This window comes from Cherax quadricarinatus, chromosome 85 (genome assembly GCF_038502225.1).
Source record: "Cherax quadricarinatus isolate ZL_2023a chromosome 85, ASM3850222v1, whole genome shotgun sequence".
In the NCBI taxonomy this organism is placed as follows: Eukaryota; Metazoa; Arthropoda; class Malacostraca; order Decapoda; family Parastacidae; genus Cherax; species Cherax quadricarinatus.
Genome location: NC_091376.1, coordinates 7,862,412 through 7,874,650, shown reverse-complemented (window position 1 = coordinate 7,874,650; position 12,239 = coordinate 7,862,412).

The following is a 12,239-nucleotide window of genomic DNA, read 5'->3' as shown; positions in this document are numbered from 1 at the left end:
CCACTTCCCCATGGATATAAAAGGAAAAGTAATAAGAACAAGAACTATTAAGATAAAATCAAAGAAAACTCAGATGAGTGTGTATAAATAAATGTGTACATATATGTGTAGTGTGACCTAAGTGTAAGTAGAAGTAGCAAGACGTACCTGTAATCTTGCATATTTATGAGACAGACAAAACACCAGCAATCCTACCATCATGTAAAACAATCACAGGCTTTCATTTTACGTTCACATGGCAGGACGGTAGTACCTCCCTGGGTGGTTGCTGTCTACCAACCTACTACCTAGAATATATATATATATATATATATATATATATATATATATATATATATATATATATATATATATATATATATATATATATATATATATATATATATATATATTTATATATATTTTATATTTTATTTTTTTATTATCATACTGGCCGATTCCCACCAAGGCAGGGTGGCCCGAAAAAGAAAACCTTTCACCATCATTCACTCCATCACTGTCTTGCCAGAAGGGTGCTTTACACTACAGTTTTTAAACTGCAACATTAACACCCCTCCTTCAGAGTGCAGGCACTGTACTTCCCATCTCCAGGACTCAAGTCCGGCCTGCCGGTTTCCCTGAACCCTTTCATAAATGTTACTTTGCTCACACTCCAACAGCACGTCAAGTATTAAAAACCATTTGTCTCCATTCACTCCTATCAAACACACTCACGCATGCCTGCTGGAAGTCCAAGCCCCTCACACACAAAACCTCCTTTACCCACTCCCTCCAACCTTTCCTAGGCCGACCCCTACCCCGCCTTCTGACAGTTGTGTCAGACACTGCAGCATCATGGGATCTTGTTACAAAGAATTCTTCAACACTTGTTCAACCTTTGGACGAAGACCTACTACTACTAGTGGATGGTACCACTATGACCCCGCCTCCGCGTGCTTCACCTCACCTGACTACAGTATATAAGCCACGTCTACGGCCCTATGCTGTACATTCTACAAGATTGATGGACTGAACACATCGACTCCAGGCTGAGGGACTGATTACCTCATACTCCTCCTCTCCTTACGCCTTCCTCTTTGTATTGGACTGATGAAGCCACTGTGTGGCGAAACGTTTCCTGAATAAAGATTCCCATATGCTGCATAAGTATCTCAATCTTCAGATAGACAAGCAGATAGACAGATAGATAAATAGATAGATATATTTATATATACATAAACAGGAGGACATGGCTTGCAGGAATGCGTTGAAACTGGGCAAGTTTAGATTTAGAAAGGATATAGGAAAGCACTGGTTGTGGATGAGTGGATCAAGCAGAGTTACTGAAGCGAGGGAGAGGACTCTGAATGCATTTAAAAGTAGGTTGGAGAGGTACATGAGTGAGCGTGGGTGGTGGGGTTGGATCAGTGCCTTGGAACTGGTTCCAGTGTTTCTATTCCCGCAGCCTGACCCTGGGCCAGGATAGTCTCGTGCTTGATAAGATCATAAGAATGGAGGAACACTGCAGAAGGTCTACTGGCCCATACAAGGCAGGTTCTTATCAAAACCACGAGTGCCCAAAGCTACACAAAATTTTACTCCCGTACTCATAACACTAATCAAACCCATGAAACCCTTGTGAAATACATGGGCATCTTCACTGTGGAAACGTTTCGCCAAACAATGACTTCTTCAGTCCAGTATAGAAACGGTGGATGAGGAGGAGCTTGAGTAAATCAGTTCCTCAGCCTGAAGTCGATGTGTTCAGTCCATCAATCTTGATAAAAGTGCAGCATATGTTTAGAGAAGGGTCTCATATACTGCTGTATGATGAGGTGAAGCAGTTGTAGGCGGCGTCACCAGTGGATAAAGTCCATTAGTGGAAGTAGGTCATACCTGAAGGTTAGGTTAGTGTTGAACAATTCCCTGTATCAACAACAAAGATACATAATGTAAAGTATATGGCCAGTCCTATGGTCACTATCTTGAACACTATGTGCTTAACTGTCCACTTATTGAGGAATATAGAGATGGACAGTATAATACCCTATGTGATATGTCAAGATATTTTATTAATGAAAATAAGATACCAGATATATTAAGCAAATTTCCTAAATTTGCTTGTAACAGATAAGTGAACTGTAGATGTAAATCCAGAGGTACTCCTGTTAACCCTTTTGGGGCCTAGTTCTTAGGCCTTTTGTGTATCCATATGTTCTTGCACTACCATCCACAGGATGGATATGAGGTACACAATGAACTAGCCACTACCATCCACAGGATGGACATGAGGTGCACAATAAACTAGCCACTACCATCCACAGGATGGATATGAGGTACACAATAAACTAGCCACTACCATCCACAGGATGGATATGAGGTGCACAATAAACTAGCCACTACCATCCACAGGATGGATATGAGGTGCACAATAAACTAGCCACTACCACCCACAGGATGGATATGAGGTACACAATAAACTAGCCACTACCATCCACAGGATGGATATGAGGTGCACAATAAACCAGCCACTACCATCCACAGGATGGATATGAGGTGCACAATAAACTAGCCACTACCATCCACAGGATGGATATGAGGTACACAATAAACTAGCCACTACCACCCACAGGATGGATATGAGGTGCACAATAAACTAGCCACTACCATCCACAGGATGGATATGAGGTATACAATAAACTAGCCACTACCATCCACAGGATGGATATGAGGTACACAATAAACTAGCCACTACCATCCACAGGATGAATATGAGGTCCACAATAAACTAGCCACTACCATCCACAGGATGGATATGAGGTACACAATAAACTAGCCACTACCATCCACAAGATGGATATGAGGTACACAATAAACTAGCCACTACCATCCACAGGATGGATATGAGGTACACAATAAACTAGCCACTACCATCCACAGGATGGATATGAGGTGCACAATAAACTAGCCACTACCATCCACAGGATGGATATGAGGTACACAATAAACTAGCCACTACCATCCACAAGATGGATATGAGGTACACAATAAACTAGCCACTACCATCCACAGGATGGATATGAGGTACAAAATAAGCTAGCTATTTCGGTGGCAAAATCTGATCTAGATACAAAAGTGTTACACAAGTGTTACCTGGGTGTTACACAAGTGTCTCATTCATCAACTATTACATAATAGTGTCATACTTGCCTTGTCAACTAGACTGTTGCTGCTGGCAGTCCGTTGGTCCACATATGCATCACAGTCTGGTTGATCTGGCACCTTGGTGTAGTCAGTTTTGATATGTTTAAATAAGATGTTGAATAATTTGGGGTCACGGATGCTGATACAGTGTTCCCTTATTGTGCTCACCACACCCCTGCTTTTCACTGGGTTTATTTTACACTTCCTCCCATATTTCTCACTTCAGAATGTTGTTATGGCAGTGTGCAGACTTGGGACCAGGAACTCGAGTACTTTCCAGGTATATATTATCATCTATCTTTCTCTCCTCCGCTCCAGTGAGCACATCTTCAAGACTTTAAGGCGTTTCCAGTAATTTAGATGCATTACAGGCTCTATGCGGACCGTAAACGATCTCTGTATTTGTTCCAGCTGTGATATCTCTCCTGCCCCGGATGTGAGACCTTTGCCCACACTGCCTGAGGTATCCCAGCAAGTGAGCACGTCTGCTGTGTTATCCCAGTGCATAACAGAATAGGGAATAGCATATGAAGGTACAAATACAAATGGGAACTATGGCTATAGTTTACTTAGTGACATAAAAGGGCTAGAATACGACATATCCTGATGGAAATTTACATAAGATAACAATTGACCTATGATACTTATTACCAAAGGAAGGGTAGATGATATCAGTAACACGGACTAGTACTCTTAATTCACCAACCAGCTGACCCAAGATTCTCAATGCGTGGTCCACTACACACACGGCTGTCCAGAGCTCTTGTTCACCGGACCTGTCTCCAACAACCTCCTCGCTAAGCTGTTCCCTGGCATATACGGTCCTCCAAGCACCCCGTTCCCCATAAGGCGTAGACCACATGTTACAACCTGACGCCGAGGTCTGACGCCGTCAAGAACAAAAGCCCTCAGACTTAAGCCGAAAGGCGTGTCTGACAGCCATTTGCTAAGGCAAGGTGTGACCATATAATCGGTTAAATTAGGTCTCCCTACTAAGCATAGTTGAACTACATCACATCCTCCTTTCTCCCCCAGTTTCCTAACCCCTTAAATCTATTACAATACAAAGACATAATTACATATAACATAATACAAAATTATTCAACTACATGAACAATAGTTGTCCCGTAGCTCACACACTAAGGTCCGGGGATCGATCTCCAGTATGGCTGGATAAACATTGGGATATGTTTCCTCATAAACACCTGTTGTCCATGTTCACCTAGCAGTAAGTAGGTGCCTGGGTGTTAGTCGACTGGTTGGTGGCATCCTGGGGGATAAAATTAACCTAAGTTAGGAGAAATGCTCTACATAACCAGGGACTTTCTATACAGTATGTCACTGATGTCAGTGACATAAAGTCGGTACCTGACCAGCCGGGCTGTGGCTCGTACGTTGGTTTGCGTGCAGCCAGCAGTAACAGCCTGGTTGATCAGGCTCTGATCCACCAAGAGGCCTGGTCACAGACCGGGCCGCGGGGGCGTTGGCCCCCGGAACTCTCTCCAGGTAAACTCCAGATATTGTTTGTATAAGTTCTACCATATACTTGTAGAAATAAAGATTATTATTATTATTATTATTATTATTATTATTATTATTATTTATTCATTTATTTATTTATTTATTTATTTACTATGAACGAGATTTGTATATGCCTCCCAGGGGCCCGAGACTGTTCAACTGCCTCCCAGCACACAACAACAACAGCAGGGGTGTCACTAGCACGTTAAGAGACCATACAATAAGTGTCAGGGGCCCGAGACTGTTCAACTGCCTCCCAGCACACAACAACAACAGCAGGGGTGTCACTAGCACGTTAAGAGACCATACAATAAGTGTCAGGGGCCCGAGACTGTTCAACTGCCTCCCAGCACACAACAACAACAGCAGGGGTGTCACTAGCACGTTAAGAGACCATACAATAAGTGTCAGGGGCCCGAGACTGTTCAACTGCCTCCCAGCACATTATAAGGGGGATTACCAACAGACCCCTGGCAGTCTTCAAGCTGGCACTGGACAAGCACCTAAAGTCAGTTCCTGATCAGTCGGGCTGTGGCTCGTACGTTGGTTTGCGTGCAGCCAGCAGCAACAGCCTGGTTGATCAGGCTCTGATCCGCCAGGAGGCCTGGTCACAGACCGGGCCGCGGGGGCGTTGACCCTCGGAACTCTCTCCAGGTAAACTCCAGGTAAACGGGCCAGTAGGCCTACTACGGCGCTGAAAGCGAGTAGTTCATGATCCTAGCATCAATGGTAATACCGCATCAATAAGTTTAAAAATTAATCATTGATGCTACAACTGGGTGTGTTGACCATGTAGAGCCTACAATAACCAGTGTTGCAGCAACAGAATGTGGCAACCAGTGTTGCAGCAACACATTATGACAACCAGTGTTCCAGCAACACAATACAACAGTGTTCCATCAACACAATATAACAACCAGTGTTCCAGCAACACAATACAACAGTGTTCCAGCAACACAATACAACAGTGTTCCATCAACACAATACAACAACCAGTGTTCCAGCAACACAATACAACAGTGTTCCAGCAACACAATACAACAGTGTTCCATCAACACAGTACATCAACCAGTGTTCCAGCAACACAATACAACAGTGTTCCAGCAACACAATAGAACAGTGTTCCATCAACACAATACAACAGTGTTCCATCAACACAGTACATCAACCAGTGTTCCAGCAACACAATACAACAGTGTTCCAGCAACACAATACAACAGTGTTCCATCAACACAGTACATCAACCAGTGTTCCAGCAACACAATACAACAGTGTTCCAGCAACACAGTACAACAGTGTTCCAGCAACACAGTACATCAACCAGTGTTCCAGCAACACAATACAACAGTGTTCCAGCAACACAATACAACAGTGTTCCAGAAACACAGTACATCAACCAGTGTTCCAGCAACACAATACAACAGTGTTCCATCAACACAGTACATCAACCAGTGTTCCAGCAACACAATACAACAGTGTTCCAGCAACACAATACAACAGTGTTCCAGCAACACAATACAACAGTGTTCCAGCAACACAGTACATCAACCAGTGTTCCAGCAACACAATACAACAGTGTTCCATCAACACAGTACATCAACCAGTGTTCCAGCAACACAATACAACAGTGTTCCAGCAACACAGTACAACAACCAGTGTTCCAGCAACACAATACAACAGTGTTCCAGCAACACAATACAACAGTGTTCCATCAACACAATACAACAACCAGTGTTCCAGCAACACAATACAACAGTGTTCCATCAACACAATACAACAACCAGTGTTCCAGCAACACAATACAACAGTGTTCCAGCAACACAATACAACAGTGTTCCATCAACACAGTACATCAACCAGTGTTCCAGCAACACAATACAACAGTGTTCCAGCAACACAATACAACAGTGTTCCAGCAACACAGTACAACAACCAGTGTTCCATCAACACAATACAACAGTGTTCCATCAACACAATACAACAGTGTTCCATCAACACAATACAACAGTGTTCCATCAACACAATACAACAGTGTTCCATCAACACAATACAACAGTGTTCCATCAACACAATACAACAGTGTTCCATCAACACAATATGACAACAGTGTTCCTGCAACACAATGCAACAGTGTTCCAGCAACACAATACAACAACCAGTGTTCCAGCAACACAATACAACAACCAGTGTTCCAGCAACACAATACAACAGTGTTCCAGCAACACAATACAACAGTGTTCCATCAACACAATACAACAGTAATCTATCAACACAATACAACAGTGTTCCAGCAACACAATACAACAGTGTTCCATCAACACAATACAACAGTAATCTATCAACACAATACAACAGTGTTCCAGCAACACAATACAACAGTGTTCCAGCAACACAATACAACAGTGTTCCAGCAACACAATACAACAGTGTTCCATCAACACAGTACATCAACCAGTGTTCCAGCAACACAATACAACAGTGTTCCATCAACACAATACAACAGTGTTCCATCAACACAATACAACAGTAATCTATCAACACAATACAACAGTGTTCCAGCAACACAATACAACAACCAGTGTTCCAGCAACACAATACAACAACCAGTGTTCCATCAACACAATACAACAGTGTTCCAGCAACACAATACAACAGTGTTCCATCAACACAGTACATCAACCAGTGTTCCAGCAACACAATACAACAGTGTTCCATCAACACAATACAACAGTGTTCCAGCAACACAATACAACAGTGTTCCATCAACACAATACAACAGTAATCTATCAACACAATACAACAGTGTTCCAGCAACACAATACAACAACCAGTGTTCCAGCAACACAATACAACAACCAGTGTTCCATCAACACAATACAACAGTGTTCCAGCAACACAATACAACAGTGTTCCATCAACACAATACAACAGTAATCTATCAACACAATACAACAGTGTTCCAGCAACACAATACAACAGTGTTCCATCAACACAATACAACAGTAATCTATCAACACAATACAACAGTGTTCCAGCAACACAATACAACAGTGTTCCAGCAACACAATACAACAGTGTTCCAGCAACACAATACAACAGTGTTCCAGCAACACAATACAACAGTGTTCCAGCAACACAATACAACAGTGTTCCAGCAACACAATACAACAGTGTTCCAGCAACACAATACAACAGTGCTCCAGCAACACAATACAACAGTGTTCCAGCAACACAATACAACAGTGTGCCACCAACACAATACAACAGTGTTCCAGCAACACAATATAACAACCAGTGTTCCAGCAACACAATGCAACAGTGTTCCAGCAACACAATACAACAATGTTCCAGCAACACAATATAACAACCAGTGTTCCAGCAACACAATACAACAGTGTTCCAGCAACACAATACAACAGTGTTCCAGCAACACAATACAATAGTGTTCCAGCAACACAATACAACAGTGTTCCAGCAACATAATACAACAGTGTTCCAGCAACAATACAACAGTGTTCCAGCAACACAATACAACAGTTTTCCAGCAACACAATACAACAGTGTTCCAGCAACACAATACAACAGTGTTCCAGCAACATAATACAACAGTGTTCCAGCAACACAATACAACAGTGTTCCTGCAACACAATACAGGGACATGCAGGAAGATTTAGGTTGAAGAAAAGCGTTTACCTTGAATCCCCTCTCTCAGATAGTTACTACACACACTCCAACAGCACATCAAACCCTATCAACCACCAACCTCCATTCACTCTGATCTAACACTGACATTCCTGCTGGATGTTCAAGCCTCTAGCACACAAAACCTTCTTCATATCTTTTTTCCAACACTGAGAAAATCCTCTACATTTTCTGTCTTCCCATTGTATACACCCTGTTTATCATTCCGTTTATCATTCTGTTTGGTATAAACCTTGGTAATAAATACCGACAAGTTGGTTTAGAAAGACACGTAAGCAAACACTATGAAATATTTATTAGAAAACGTTTCGGTCCTGGGACCTTGATCACTTCTAACATACAGATGTATGTATAATGTTCGCCAAGACCGTAGTCCTGGCACGGGTCTCAATCTTGCGATGACCCGTCTTCTAACATACAGAGGTAGAAAGACATTATATATATAGGCGGAGAGTGAGGTGTGACTCACGTGACCTGAGGAATGTCATAAGAACATAAGAACATAAGAATGGAGGAACACTGTAGAAGGCCTACTGGCCCATGCGAGGCAGGTCCTTATCAAAACAACCTCTACCTATGATGAGGACGGGTAGACGATGAAATCATGTGACTCCTGTGTTGTTGGTGCTTAAGTATCATGTATGCCAATGTTTTTGAAATTTTGTAGTTTCCAGTGTTGCGTTCTATAGTGTCGGTGACGGCGATTAGTGAGGCTTCTAGGCACCGTCGGCGTCTGAGGTCTGGTTCGGTGAGAACGAGTTGTGTGTTCATTCCAGTTCATCAAATGTCCCGTGGAGTCTCTGTGCAGGACACAGGCGTACCTTACATCGTCTCTGTTAGAGGCATTTCGATGCTCATTCAGGCGGACTGCAAGATCTCTGCCTGTCTCGCCTACAATTTCAAAAACATTGGCATACATGATACTTAAGCAGCACCAACCCAACAACACAGGAGTCACATGATTTCAACGTCTACCTCTTCATCATAGGCAGAGGTTGTTTTGTGTACGAATGGTATATAATACCGACAAGATGAGATTAAGACACATGTGCAACATCTGGGTATCTTTATTGTAGACGTTTCGCCCTCCAGTGGCTTTATCAATACAAATTCTAGGACATAACTTGAAGACAGTAGAACTATGTACAGAAGATGAGGTAATCAGTCCCTCAACCTAGGAGTAGCGATTCAGAATCTCCACGACTATGGTGCTCTTCGCACCTACTGCTAGGTTGAGGGACTGATTACCTCATCTTCTGTACATAGTTCTACTGTCTTCAAGTTATGTCCTAGAATTTGTATTGATAAAGCCACTGGATGGCGAAACGTCTACAATAAAGATACCCAGATGTTGCACATGTGTCTTAATCTCAGAGGTTGTTTTGATAAGGACCTGCCTCGCATGGGCCAGTAGGCCTTCAACAGTGTTCCTCCATTCTTATGTTCTTATGTTCTTATGACATTCCTCAGGTCACGTGCGTCACACCTCACTCTCCGCCTATATATATAATGTCTTTCTACCTCTGTATGTTAGAAGTGATCAAGGTCCCAGGACCGAAACGTTTTCTAATAAATATGTCATAGTGTTTGCTTACGTGTCTTTCTAAACCATCATTCTGTTTATCATTCCGTTTATCATTCTATTTATCATTCTATTTATCATTCTATTTATCATTCTATTTATCATTCTGTTTATCATTCTATTTATCATTCTATTTATCATTCTGTTTATCATTCTATTTATCATTCTATTTATCATTCTGTTTATCATTCTGTTTATCATTCTATTTATCATTCTATTTATCATTCTGTTTATCATTCTATTTATCATTCTATTTATCATTCTGTTTATCATTCTATTTATCATTCTATTTATCATTCTGTTTATCATTCCGTTTATCATTCTATTTATCATTCTATTTATCATTCTATTTATCATTCTATTTATCATTCTGTTTATCATTCTGTTTATCATTCTATTTATCATTCTGTTTATCATTCTATTTATCATTCTATTTATCATTCTATTTATCATTCTATTTATCATTCTGTTTATCATTCTATTTATCATTCTATTTATCATTCTGTTTATCATTCTGTTTATCATTCTGTTTATCATTCCGTTTATCATTCTATTTATCATTCTATTTATCATTCTGTTTATCATTCTGTTTATCATTCTGTTTATCATTCTGTTTATCATTCTGTTTATCATTCTATTTATCATTCTATTTATCATTCTATTTATCATTCCGTTTATCATTCTGTTTATCATTCTGTTTATCATTCTGTTTATCATTCTGTTTATCATTCTGTTTATCATTCTGTTTATCATTCTGTTTATCATTCTGTTTATCATTCACTTTATCATATTATTTATCTCTTAACCTTCTCAACAATGAGACACATTTCTACACTCCCTAATAAGACACATGTGCAACAGTTAGGTATCTTTATTCCGAAACGTTTCGCCTACACAGTTGGTTTCTTCAGTCGAGTACAGAGGCAGCAGAAGCAGCAGAGATGTGAAGACGATGTAATCAGTCCACCACCCTTGAAGACGTAGCTTTGAGGTGGTCAGTCCGTCAGGCGATCCTTTATTGACTACGTTTCGCCCAAACAGTGGGCTTTATCAAGTTACAGACAGATCTACCTGGGTAAAAAGTATACACACTATATATACTCCTGCACTATTTACCCAGGTAGATCTGTTTGTGTCTTGTTAAAGGCCACTGTGTGGGCGAAACGTTGTCAATAAAGGATCACATTATAATGCATTTGTGTCTATTCTTCCATCCATTTTTACACATGGCATGAGGACACATGTGTCATGGACACACACACATACGTTACACACTTTATGTATTCAGCAATGATCACCAACGACGTGGTGGGAGTCTGCCAGGATATCGCGAAGGATCGCCAGGATATCATCTGAGGATAGTGCATGATACCAGGAATCCGATACCAAGGAGTAGACGCGGCTGGAATCGTGGGAACCGGAAGTGCAAGACGTGGGATGCAGGAAGGATAGTTGGATAAGGATATACCCCATCTTGAGCCTGCCGTACTGCTACGCACAGCGGCCAGCTTCCGCTCGGTACTGGGTGGTTGCTATGGTTACATCTCCGCCGCCCAGGAGCACTAATGCTTACTGGTATATACGTATTTATGCATTGGAACTGGTTAGGTTGGTTAGGCTACGTTATATTTGGTTTATGTATGGTGACTCTTGTTCAAGTTAGAGTAGATGGGGTTAGAAAGGCTGAATTAGGTGTAAACTAAGATTATGTTAGGTGTAAGTTTGATTAGTTTACCTAGGGATAGGTTGCATTAGGCTTGAGTTTTTGTTAGAGTAGGCTAGGCTAAGCTAGGCTAGGTTAAAGTTTGGTTAGTTTAGCTAACACCAGAGTAGGTTGGATGACGTAAACTGTAGTCAGAACCAGAGTTACTACCTTCGTAAACATTAAAAATTATAACGTCGCGTACTATATAGGACAGGTCAGGCTAGGTCAGGCTAGGTCAGGCTAGGTCAGGCTAGGCCAGACTAGGCCAGACTAGGCCAGGCTAGGAGAGGCTACAGCAGGCTCTAATCCCACTGATCAAGAACCCTTCATCGTCTTCAAGACACAAAGGTTAACAGGATATTTATTACCTTTGTGCTAACACCTATGCTCTTAAAGCACCTTTGTTCCCTTGTAATACTGACACCACCACCACAACAACAACAACCACAACAACAACAATAATAATAATAATAGCATGGCAGGTGTATAAGCCAACAGGTGTAGCAGGTGTGTGGAGGACAGTAAATTAGTCTTTACGGACGAACT